This window comes from Leuciscus leuciscus (genome assembly GCF_965113295.1).
Source record: "Leuciscus leuciscus genome assembly, chromosome: 13".
Lineage (NCBI taxonomy): Eukaryota > Metazoa > Chordata > Actinopteri > Cypriniformes > Leuciscidae > Leuciscus > Leuciscus leuciscus.
This window is the reverse complement of record NC_138737.1, coordinates 18,716,468-18,727,346: the sequence shown is the minus strand read 5'-3', so window position 1 is coordinate 18,727,346 and position 10,879 is coordinate 18,716,468. Positions and strand designations below refer to the sequence as shown.

General features: G+C 44.1%; 1 long non-coding RNA gene across 2 annotated transcripts; it reads left to right on the top strand.

Annotated features, from left to right (window-relative positions):
- Positions 1-1,250: 1,250 nt before the first annotated feature.
- Positions 1,251-9,562, top strand: LOC309512411. Of its 2 annotated transcripts, none has more exons than XR_014210981.1 (6): positions 1,251-1,411; positions 1,952-2,088; positions 2,321-2,369; positions 8,221-8,373; positions 8,590-8,745; positions 8,830-8,979. It is a non-coding gene; the product is annotated as an uncharacterized lncRNA (long non-coding RNA). The 2 variants fall into 2 exon arrangements; XR_014210980.1 differs by lacking the exon at positions 8,830-8,979 and adding an exon at positions 9,404-9,562 and having other exon boundaries at positions 1,254-1,411.
- The last annotated feature ends 1,317 nt before the right edge of the window (positions 9,563-10,879 follow it).

The following is a 10,879-nucleotide window of genomic DNA, read 5'->3' as shown; positions in this document are numbered from 1 at the left end:
AGAGAACAATACGGTTGTTTAACAAGGTTGCAGACAGACAGATGAAGATCAGGGTAAAGTTGAAATGCAGGGTTTAATAATAATACAACAGGCAAAATAACAGAAGGTAATAGCAACACATTCACAAATGCACTCGAGCCCGACGCTTTCAGCGGCCCAGGAAAGCTGAGTCTTCATCCCCGGAGGACTCTAGCTCCCCCTCCGATAGCAAACTCTCGAGGCGTTTGGGACTGGTATATCCAATGTATCCAATGATGTCGGTCCCTGCGGCTGTGAAAATGTTGCTAGTGGTCTCAGCGCTGTCAAGTCCGGTGGTCTCAAGTGTGGTGGTCTCAGCACTACCAAGTCCGCTGGTCCCATGTGTGATGGTCCAGAGTCGGCGATCCCAGTGCTTCCAAGTCCGGTGGTCTCAGAAGTCCTTTCACCATCGGCTGTGCTTCCTGTGATGGCCACTGCCTTCTTGTGTGTTTGGGCCACACAATGCTCTACAGCTCCTACCGAGGCTGTGGCGGTGTCCTCTACAGCGCCTTCTGAGGCGGTGGCGTCTACTTGTGAAATCTCTGCCCTATTACGGCTATAGAGGGTGTCTCTGAACTCTTGGTCTGCCCTGTTAGGGCCAAGGAGCCCATGATCCATGGTCTTGTCATGTGGTCCCTTTGTTTCATGTGTCATGTTTTATTGGTTTCATTGTGTTCATTGCTTTCAGGTTTGTCTTATGTCACTTGTGTATTTATAGCCCTCATGTTACCATTGTCTTTGGTCTAGCTTCGTTCTATGTAACTAGTTGTTGGTAAGTTTCTGTATATGGTTCATGTATGTTCTAGTCAAGTCATGTTAAGTTAAGTTAAACTCATGTCATTGTTTGATTCTGTACTCTGTTCCCATTGTTAAATAAAATTGCACTTGGGTTCATTTCAACTCTGCTTGCCTTCAGGACTATATGTTATAGGCATATTTAAATTTATGGGTCTCACTTTATGCTTAAATTAATCATTTGATACAATGCGATTATTACATGTTTTTACATTGTACTTCTATTTCAAAAATACAGGTGTAATTAATTTATGTAATTACATCTAATTACACGGTTGACCCTTCCCTTACATCTTAACCAACTTTAAACTTACCCATTTCACCAAACCTGTCCCTAACCTACCAGAATCCCTCATCAGTAGCAGCAAAAGTGATTAGTCATTTATTTAAAAATGAGTCATTTATCCTACCTTCTGATCAAAATCCTGACAAGGAAACAAATAGGGAGGTCATAAAACTTGTATTGTGAGTTATTAGTTTCCTCCTATAGTACAAAAGTTGAGGCTTCACTTAAAAGTGTCTGCAGTCAGACAGTCAGCATGAATCTTCTCTCTTAATAAATAAAATATCACAAGCTGAAACTGGACACCAAATCAAGGTAAGACCTAATTTATGATGTTTTTCCTCCAGATACAGTAAATTTAATCAAACAACCTATCAATTATAATGAATGGTGGAGGAATATGGTGACTCTGTTAAATGTTCTCTTATAATTGCTTCAACAATCAACAACTTAAGTTCCATCCCAATCATTTTATACGGTAATCATATTGTGTATGTGTGCAAGTACAGGTATCACTGTCAAGATTGTTTGCTTCAAAATAATCTGTTTACATTCCCATTTATTCAGAGGAAATAATCTCATAAATAATGCATATTTAAATGCCATTAGCAGGTTAGAACTTTGGTAGAACAAGTTAGAACTTGTTTTTAAGTCATTTAGAAGGCAGTGAATGGATTCACACAAGTAAAAATGAAAAGCATTTTTCTTTCTTTTGGCAAACTTATAACCAAATTTAAATGATTAATTATTTAAATTATTAAGATCTATAAAGTTATTAGGCTTATAAAGAAAGATATAAACATAACCCACCCATTTAAAAAAAAATTATTATTCTTTTTTCTTTCCTCCACACAGGCATGGAACCTGTTATGATGAAACTGAGAATCATAATCATGTTGTATGTGGCTTCTTCATTGGAAATACAAAGCATGAGTCATGCACAGACAGTGAGTGAGGAAGCGCTTGGAGTAGATAAGTGGCATATGATGCTGGTAAGTAAGCTTAATGGAATGCAACACAGAACTTGCTTGTTTTCTTTGTTTGCATTTAGCACTGATAAACCACATTTTTAATCAGGGTGAAGTCAAAACCATCTTTGCAGTTATTTGACATATGCACTCTTTTCCTTATCTAGAATGCGTTGATTTCACTGATAGAGATGTAGACACATTTTGCTACTGATAAACTTAAAAAACATTCTGTGTTTTTCCCTCTAAATTCCAGCCACCTTACATGGATGAAAGTGGAAATAACTTAAAACAAGAAGGACAGGGTGAGTGTTAATGAAAGATATGGGTGGGTTGCCCAACTAAGTTAAGCTTCTGATTTAGTGCTTTTTAGTGCTTAGATTATTAAACAATTATTCATCGAAAGAACAATATATTTCATAAAACACTGTAAAAAATATTTGGTAAAAAAGCAAAGAAACACAAGGCATTGAGATTTTTATATAATCTCAGAAATTGTGGAAGAAAACATTTTCAACTAGATTTGTATTTCATTTTGATGGGGGCCTTAAAGAAAGTAAAATGAGATTTAGACATATTGTAAACCTAAATATAGACAGAGAGACAAAGGGAGAGAGACACAATGTAGTATCCAACTTACAAATTGATTTTTACTATGAAATTGTTACGTCAGGAACGAGGACACAATATGCAAGTAAAAGCGCTTTATTAATAGTCAATTATGTTGATGAAGATGATGATGATGATGAATAATCCAGGGTGATGCAGGCGGTGGCGCAGGGACTTCGATGGTCAGACACGGATTGATGAATGAAGTGCAGCGTGCTCTGATGAGTGATGACGTGATCCAGACATGAAACGTAATCCAACACGACGTGAAACCGGAACACAGGAACTCAAGACGGGACACGAGGCACGGGAACAGGAACAGACAACACAGAGACTTCATGCAACGATCTGACAAGGAGATGAGAAAGCAGTGAGCATATATAGGAGATGAGATGAGTGGCAGCTGGTGATGATGATTGATTGCAGCTGGGTACTGATCAACAGTAATGATCCGGACACACCCACTCACACACACACATGTAAACAACAAAGCACGAGACTAGAGAGACATTGGATCTATGAACCGTGACAGTACCCCTCCCCCTAGGAACGCCTCCTGGCGTTCCCAGGTCCCCTTACCTGCCGATTGTAATCATCGATAAGGGAGTGATCCAGAATGTCTCTAGCCGGTACCCAACTTCTCTCCTCTGGACCGTAACCTTCCCAGTCCACCAAGTACTGGAATCCGCGTCCCCTCCGCCTTGAGTCCAGCACACGATTGACCGAATAAGTGGGTTCCCCATCTACGAGTCGCGGCGGGGGAGGAACCGGGATTGGCGGATTAATACGAGAATGAAATACGGGTTTAATTTTGGATACATGAAAGACGGGGTGAATCCTCCTGTACGCTGGAGGTAGGTTGAGGCGGACTGCCACCGGACTAATGATCTTGGTGACAGTAAACGGGCCAATGAATTTGGGAGCAAGTTTATTAGACACGGAACGGAGAGGAATGTTCTTGGTAGAAAGCCACACTTTTTGACCAGCGACGTATACGGGAGGCCTAGACCGGTGGCGATCGGCTTTGGCCTTGGTGCGCAACCCCACCTGGAGTAGAGTCTCACGGGCTCTAGTCCACGTGCGGTGACACCTCTGGACGAAGGCGTGAGCGGAGGGGACCGCGACTTCGGATTCCAGACTAGGAAAAATTGGTGGCTGGTACCCTACGCTACACTCAAACGGAGATAGGCCCGTAGATGACACTGGCAACGTGTTGTGGGCGTACTCCACCATAGAAAGTTGTTGACTCCACGAGGAAGGATTCTTGGAAACCAAACATCGTAACGTTCTTTCCAAATCCTGGTTGGCTCTCTCAGTTTGGCCATTGCTCTGGGGGTGGAACCCTGAGGACAAACTGACAGTCGCCCCCAGAAGCTTACAAAATTCTCGCCAAAATTTGGACACAAACTGGGGTCCCCTGTCAGAAACCACGTCCATCGGGAGGCCATGTAACCGAAAGACGTGGTCAACGACAGTCACCGCTGTCTCCTTGGCTGAGGGTAATTTGGGCAAGGGAATGAAATGGGCCGCCTTCGAGAACCGGTCCACCACAGTCAAAACTACTGTGTGACCCTGAGAGGGTGGGAGGGCGGTAACAAAATCTAGAGCGATATGGGACCAGGGTCTCGAAGGGACCGGCAGCGGTTGGAGTAACCCATCTGGGGGTCGATTGGAAGTTTTACCAGTGGCACAAACTGAGCAAGCCAAAACAAAATTGTGAATGTCACGAGCCATGAGAGGCCACCAGAATCGTTGCTTGACTAAAAATCTAGTGCGACTGACTCCTGGATGACAAGCCACATTGGAAGAATGCCCCCACTGAATGACGCTGGACCTCAGACCCTCAGGCACAAATAAACGATTCGGTGGGCAACCGACCGGAGGCGTTACCCCTTCTAAGGCCTTCTTGACCTTCGATTCGACCTCCCATACGAGTGTGGAGATGAATAGAGTCTCTGGTAAAATGCACTCGGGAGTAGACGGGCGTTCGGAACGATCAAAAATGCGCGATAAAGAATCGGGTTTGATGTTTTTAGAACCCGGGCGGTACGAGAGAGTAAAATCAAAACGACCGAAAAAAAGTGCCCACCGAGCCTGCCTGGAGTTCAATCTTTTAGCAGTCCGAATGTATTCTAAGTTCTTGTGATCGGTCCAAACGATAAAAGGTACCCCCGACCCTTCTAACCAGTGCCGCCACTCTTCCAATGCTAACTTGACTGCCAACAACTCTCTGTTCCCAATGTCATAATTACGTTCGGCAGGAGATAGACGATGAGACAAAAACGCGCAAGGATGCATCTTGTCGTCTGAGAGAGAGCGCTGGGATAACACTGCTCCTACCCCCACCTCTGACGCATCGACCTCCACCACGAACTGACGTGATGGATCAGGGGTTGTCAGAATGGGGGCTGAAACGAAGCAACCCTTCAGTTTGGCAAACGCAGCCTCGGCTGCGTCTGACCACCTGAACGTCGTTCTGGGGGAGGTCAAGGCGGTCAGAGGTGCGGCTAGTTGGCTGAAGTTGCGAATAAAACGCCGGTAGAAATTGGCGAACCCCAGAAATCTCAGTAGGGCCTTACGAGACTCTGGACTTGGCCACTCTACCACAGCCTTGATCTTCTCAGGATCCATGCGCATTCCCTCAACCGACACGATGTACCCTAGGAATGGAACAGACTGTGCATGAAAATCGCATTTCTCCGCCTTGACAAAAAGCCCATTCTCTAGCAACCTCTGAAGCACTCGTCGGACGTGCTGCACGTGTTCCTGGAGAGAAGAAGAAAAAATCAGTATGTCGTCCAGGTAGACATAAATGAACTGATCTATCATATCTCGCAGCACGTCATTGACGAGTGCCTGGAAGACCGCTGGACTGTTGGAAAGCCCGAAAGGCATAACCAAGTATTCAAAGTGTCCCCTGGGGGTGTTAAACGCGGTCTTCCACTCATCCCCCTCCCTGATGCGGACCAAATGATAAGCATTACGTAAATCCAATTTTGTGAAGATGGACGCTCCCTGCAACCTCTCGAAGGCTGAAGACATCAACGGTAAAGGATAAGTATTCTTTACTGTGATGTTGTTCAACCCCCGGTAGTCAATACAAGGTCGCAGAGATCCGTCCTTCTTCCCCACAAAAAAGAACCCCGCCCCCGCTGGAGAAGAGGAAGGGCGGATGAACCCGGTTGCTAGAGAATCAGAAATATATTTCTCCATAGCCTCCCTCTCTGGTGTCGAGAGTGAATATAACTTGCCCTTGGGCGGAGCCGTACCTGGTAATAAGTCTATGGCACAGTCATAGGGACAATGCGGAGGGAGAGAAGCAGCCCGAGACTTACTGAACACCTCCTTCAGGTCCAGGTACTCCGCGGGCACGTTAGACAGATCCACTGCCTCCTCCTGCAACACAGGGACAGAAACAGACGGACAGGCAGACAATAGACAAGACTTATGACACTGATTACTCCACGAAGACACAGACTTGAGCTGCCAGTCCACTTTAGGGTTGTGACGGGTGAGCCAAGGGTGACCAAGGACAATGGGTGCAAGGGGAGTGTCCAGGATATAGAAAGAGATGATCTCGGTGTGGTTGCCTGATGTGATGAGGGTGATGTCTTCTGTGGCAAAAGTGATGGTGGGAAGTTCTTGTCCATTAAGTGCGTGTACAGCAATCTGATGTGTGAGGGGTTTGAGGGGAATCTTGAATTGACGTGCAAATGAGTGATCCATGAAATTGCCTTCTGCCCCGGAGTCCAAGAGTGCTTGACAGTCGTGAGTGAGTGTTGACCATCTCAGTCTTACCGGAAGGAGGGTAGATGTTGATGAGGTCTTCTCGGCGGAGATCCCACCCGATAGTAGCCTCATACTTACTATCGGGCTTGGCCTTTTTACCGGACAGTTGTAAGCATAGTGTCCGGCTCCTCCACAGTATAGGCAAAGGCCCTGGGACCTCCGCCTTTCCCTCTCCTCCCGGGAAAGCCGAGCTCGACCCACCTGCATGGGCTCGTGATCGTCGACGGGGCTGACCGCGTCCCCGCCTCCAAATCGTGGACCCTCGGCACCCGCCAGAGGGCGTCTACTCGTGGCGTGACCTCCAACTCGGGATAGTCGAGCATCAACTCTGAGGGCTAAAGCGATGAGTTCATTAAGAGATTGAGGCAGGTCCAAAGCATAGATCTCTCTTTGGACGCGGTCAGCCAGCCCATGCAGGAACATGTCCCACTGCGCCTCCTCGTTCCATCTGCTCTCCGCTGCTAGGGTCCGGAACTCGATCGAAAAGTCTGACACTGATCTCTCTCCTTGACGTAAATCAGCCAGCATTCTAGCAGCTTCTCTTCCGCCGACCGCCCGGTTGAAAACTCTTCATTTCAGCGGAGAGCTCCTGGAACGAGGCGCAGCACGGATCTTCATTCTCCCACACCGCCGTTCCCCATAACGCCGCTTTCCCAGTCAGGAGGGTGAGTACGAAGGCGACCTTGGATCGCTCGGTCTGGAAAGTCTTGGGTTGAAGAGAAAAATGCATGGAACACCGGGTTAGAAAAGCTCTGCAAAATGTTGGATCACCTGAATAGGACTCTGGGGCTGGTAGGCGTGGCTCCGACTGGGATGGGCTCTCCGATGGTGTGGGGGGAACGAACGGTGTGGGCGGCGCAGTGGGAGCTCGTAACTGTTGGATCTGCTGGGTGAGCTCGGACACCTGCGCCACTAACGCCTGAACAGCACAACCAGTATCGTTTGAATTCTTCTCTTGAATGTCCAGACGAGCCATACTATTACTCAAACATTCTTCCATGGTCGGCGCTGATGTACTTGCTGTATCCATCCTTGGTCAGATCGTTCTGTTACGTCAGGAACGAGGACACAATATGCAAGTAAAAGCGCTTTATTAATAGTCAATTATGTTGATGAAGATGATGATGATGATGATGATGAATAATCCAGGGTGATGCAGGCGGTGGCGCAGGGACTTCGATGGTCAGACACGGATTGATGAATGAAGTGCAGCGTGCTCTGATGAGTGATGACGTGATCCAGACATGAAACGTAATCCAACACGACGTGAAACCGGAACACAGGAACTCAAGACGGGACACGAGGCACGGGAACAGGAACAGACAACACAGAGACTTCATGCAACGATCTGACAAGGAGATGAGAAAGCAGTGAGAATATATAGGAGATGAGATGAGTGGCAGCTGGTGATGATGATTGATTGCAGCTGGGTACTGATCAACAGTAATGATCCGGACACACCCACTCACACACTCACACACACATGTAAACAACAAAGCACGAGACTAGAGAGAGACATTGGATCTATGAACCGTGACAGAAATTAGTAAATGAACTATAGTAACTCAGTGTTTTAAAGAAATATTAACATTTTAACTTTTATTTTAACTTTAATATGAATTTTAACAGCGTATTTGGCATGTTAATTACCACAAAAAAGTATTTCAATTTGACGCCCAGGTTCCAATGATGTTCCAATGAGTATAGAAAATGTATGAATGCCTCTTTTTATTAAGATTTCTTCTTCGTTTTTGGCAGTGAATTGGAAATCATTCAAATACTTGATCAGCATCAAAATAAATTCTTCAAGGGTAATGGTACAGGATCGCTTGAGGACACTTCTTCAAGGGCACTCATTTCCGTATAGCGTCAGCCAAAATGTCATCGTAACCAGTATGAATCTCAGAACAAGTAAGACTCTTCAGTAATATTGTTCTTTATAAATTATAATGCTAAAATAGTAGAATACTAATACTAAATACAGTTACTCTAAAAATGACATACAGTGTACAAATATACCATATACTGTACAGTATACCAGAAGAAAAGAAAAACAGACGTTTAAATGTGTGCTATCAGGAAGCATTCCATAATACTGGATATTAAATACTGATCTATATTTCACAGCTCCTCCTCTAAAACTGTTCAAATACACAACTGACATAAAAATCAATGCTTCAAGAGAAGGAGTGATAGAACAATTGAGGGACCTGATGCGTGAACAGAAATTTCCTATGTGCATCAAGAAAAGCATGAAAATCTCCAGTGCAAAAATCTCTACTGGTAAGTCAATTATATATGGACTAATAACGTTCTGTCTACATTAATCTGATACGGTATACCTACATATACCTAATTAATTTTCAGTGTGTCTCTCAAATTCGAGCAAAACTGAATGCAAGTGTGAGAATCAATACGCTTGGTCTTCTGAACAATGCTCTAAACATGGCGTTTGCGGCCACAGTCAAAATGGTACGTGTGGATGCATCGCTTCTCTTCCAACTGACGGGGCGTTCTGCCGGCCACCACCTGGTAAAGAGTCTCTCTTTATTTCAAATCTAAGTTGGAGATTGGTGTGATCGTTAAGTCTGATGCAGTTTATGACCGGTGTATTATTTTCGTCTTTTCTTAATGTTTGCAGCTCCGCTAAAGTCATTCAAATACACCATTGACATTAAAATCAATGCTTCAGAAGAAGCCGTGATAGAGCGCTTGAGGGCGTTGATTCGTGGACAGAAATTCCCCATATGTGTCAAGAAAGGCATGAAAATCTCCAGTGCAAACGTCACTACAGGTAAGAGAAGTATAAATGGAGTAATACCGTTTTGTCCACATTAATCAGTTCTTCAACATTAATCAACATTAATAAATTATTCAATTATTATTATAAAGTATTCCTATGTGTGTACTCCAAATTTTTTATTATTTCTTTAAATTTCAGTGTGTCTCTCAAATTTGAGCAAAACTGAATGCAAGTGTGAGAATCAATACTCTTGGCCCTCTGAACAATGCTCTAAACATGGCGTTTGCGGCCACAGTCAAAATGGTACGTGTGGATGCATCGCTTCTCTTCCAACTGACGGGGCGTTCTGCCGGCCACCACCTGGTAAAGAGTCTCTCTTTATTTCAAATCCAAGTTGACGGTTAGTGTGATCTTAAAGTCTGATGCAGTTTATGACTGTTCGAATATTTTTGTCTTTTCTTAATGTTTGCAGCTCCACTAAAGTCATTCAAATACACCATTGACATAAAAATCAATGCTTCAAAAGAAGCCGTGATAGAGCGCTTGAGGGCGTTGATTCGTGGACAGAAATACCCCATGTGTGTCAAGAAAGGCATGAAAATCTCCAGTGCAAACATCACTACAGGTAAAAGAAGTTTAAGCCGAATAATGCCGTTCTGTCCACATTCACCAGAAAAATTCTTTATTAAATCATTCACCAGAAAAATAATTTATATTATAATTATTTGTTTAATTTTCAGTGTGTCTCTCAAATTCGAGCAAAACTAAATGCAAGTGTGAGAATCAATACTCTTGGCCCTCTGAACAATGCTCTAAACATGGCGTTTGCGGCCACAGTCAAAATGGTAAATGTAGATGCATCACTTCTCTTCCAACTGACGGGTCGTTCTGCCGGCCACCACCTGGTAAAGAGTCTCTCTTTATTTCAAATCCAAGTTGACATTTGGCATGATTGTAAAGTCTGATGCAGTTTTTGACAGGTCGATTATTAAAATTTTTGCCTATTTTTTGTAGCTCCACTAAAGTCATTCAAATACACCATTGACATTAAAATCAATGCTTCAGAAGAAGCCGTGATAGAGCGCTTGAGGATGTTGATTCGTGGACAGAAATTCCCCATGTGTGTCAAGAAAGGCATGAAAATATCCAGTGCAAACGTCACTACAGGTAAGAGAAATATAAGCGGAATAATGCTGTTCTGTCCACATCCACCAGAATTCTTTTTTTTCCGTGTTTCCTCTAAAATCGCAATTATTTGTTTAATTTTCAGTTTGTCTATCAAATTTGAGCAAAACTGAATGCAAGTGTGAGAATCAATACTCTTGGCCCTCTGAACAATGCTCTAAACATAGCGTTTGCGGCCACAGTCAAAATGGTACGTGTGGATGCATCACTTCTCTTCCAACTGACGGGGCGTTCTGCCGGCCACCACCTGGTAAAGAGTCTCTCTTTATTTCAAATCTAAGTTGGAGATTGGTGTGATCGTAAAGTCTGATGCAGTTTATGACCGGTGTATTATTTTCGTCTTTTCTTAATGTTTGCAGCTCCACTAAAGTCATTCAAATACACCATTGACATTAAAATCAATGCTTCAAAAGAAGCCGTGATAGAGCGCTTGAGGGCGTTGATTCGTGGACAGAAATTCCCCATATGTGTCAAGAAAGGCATGAAAAT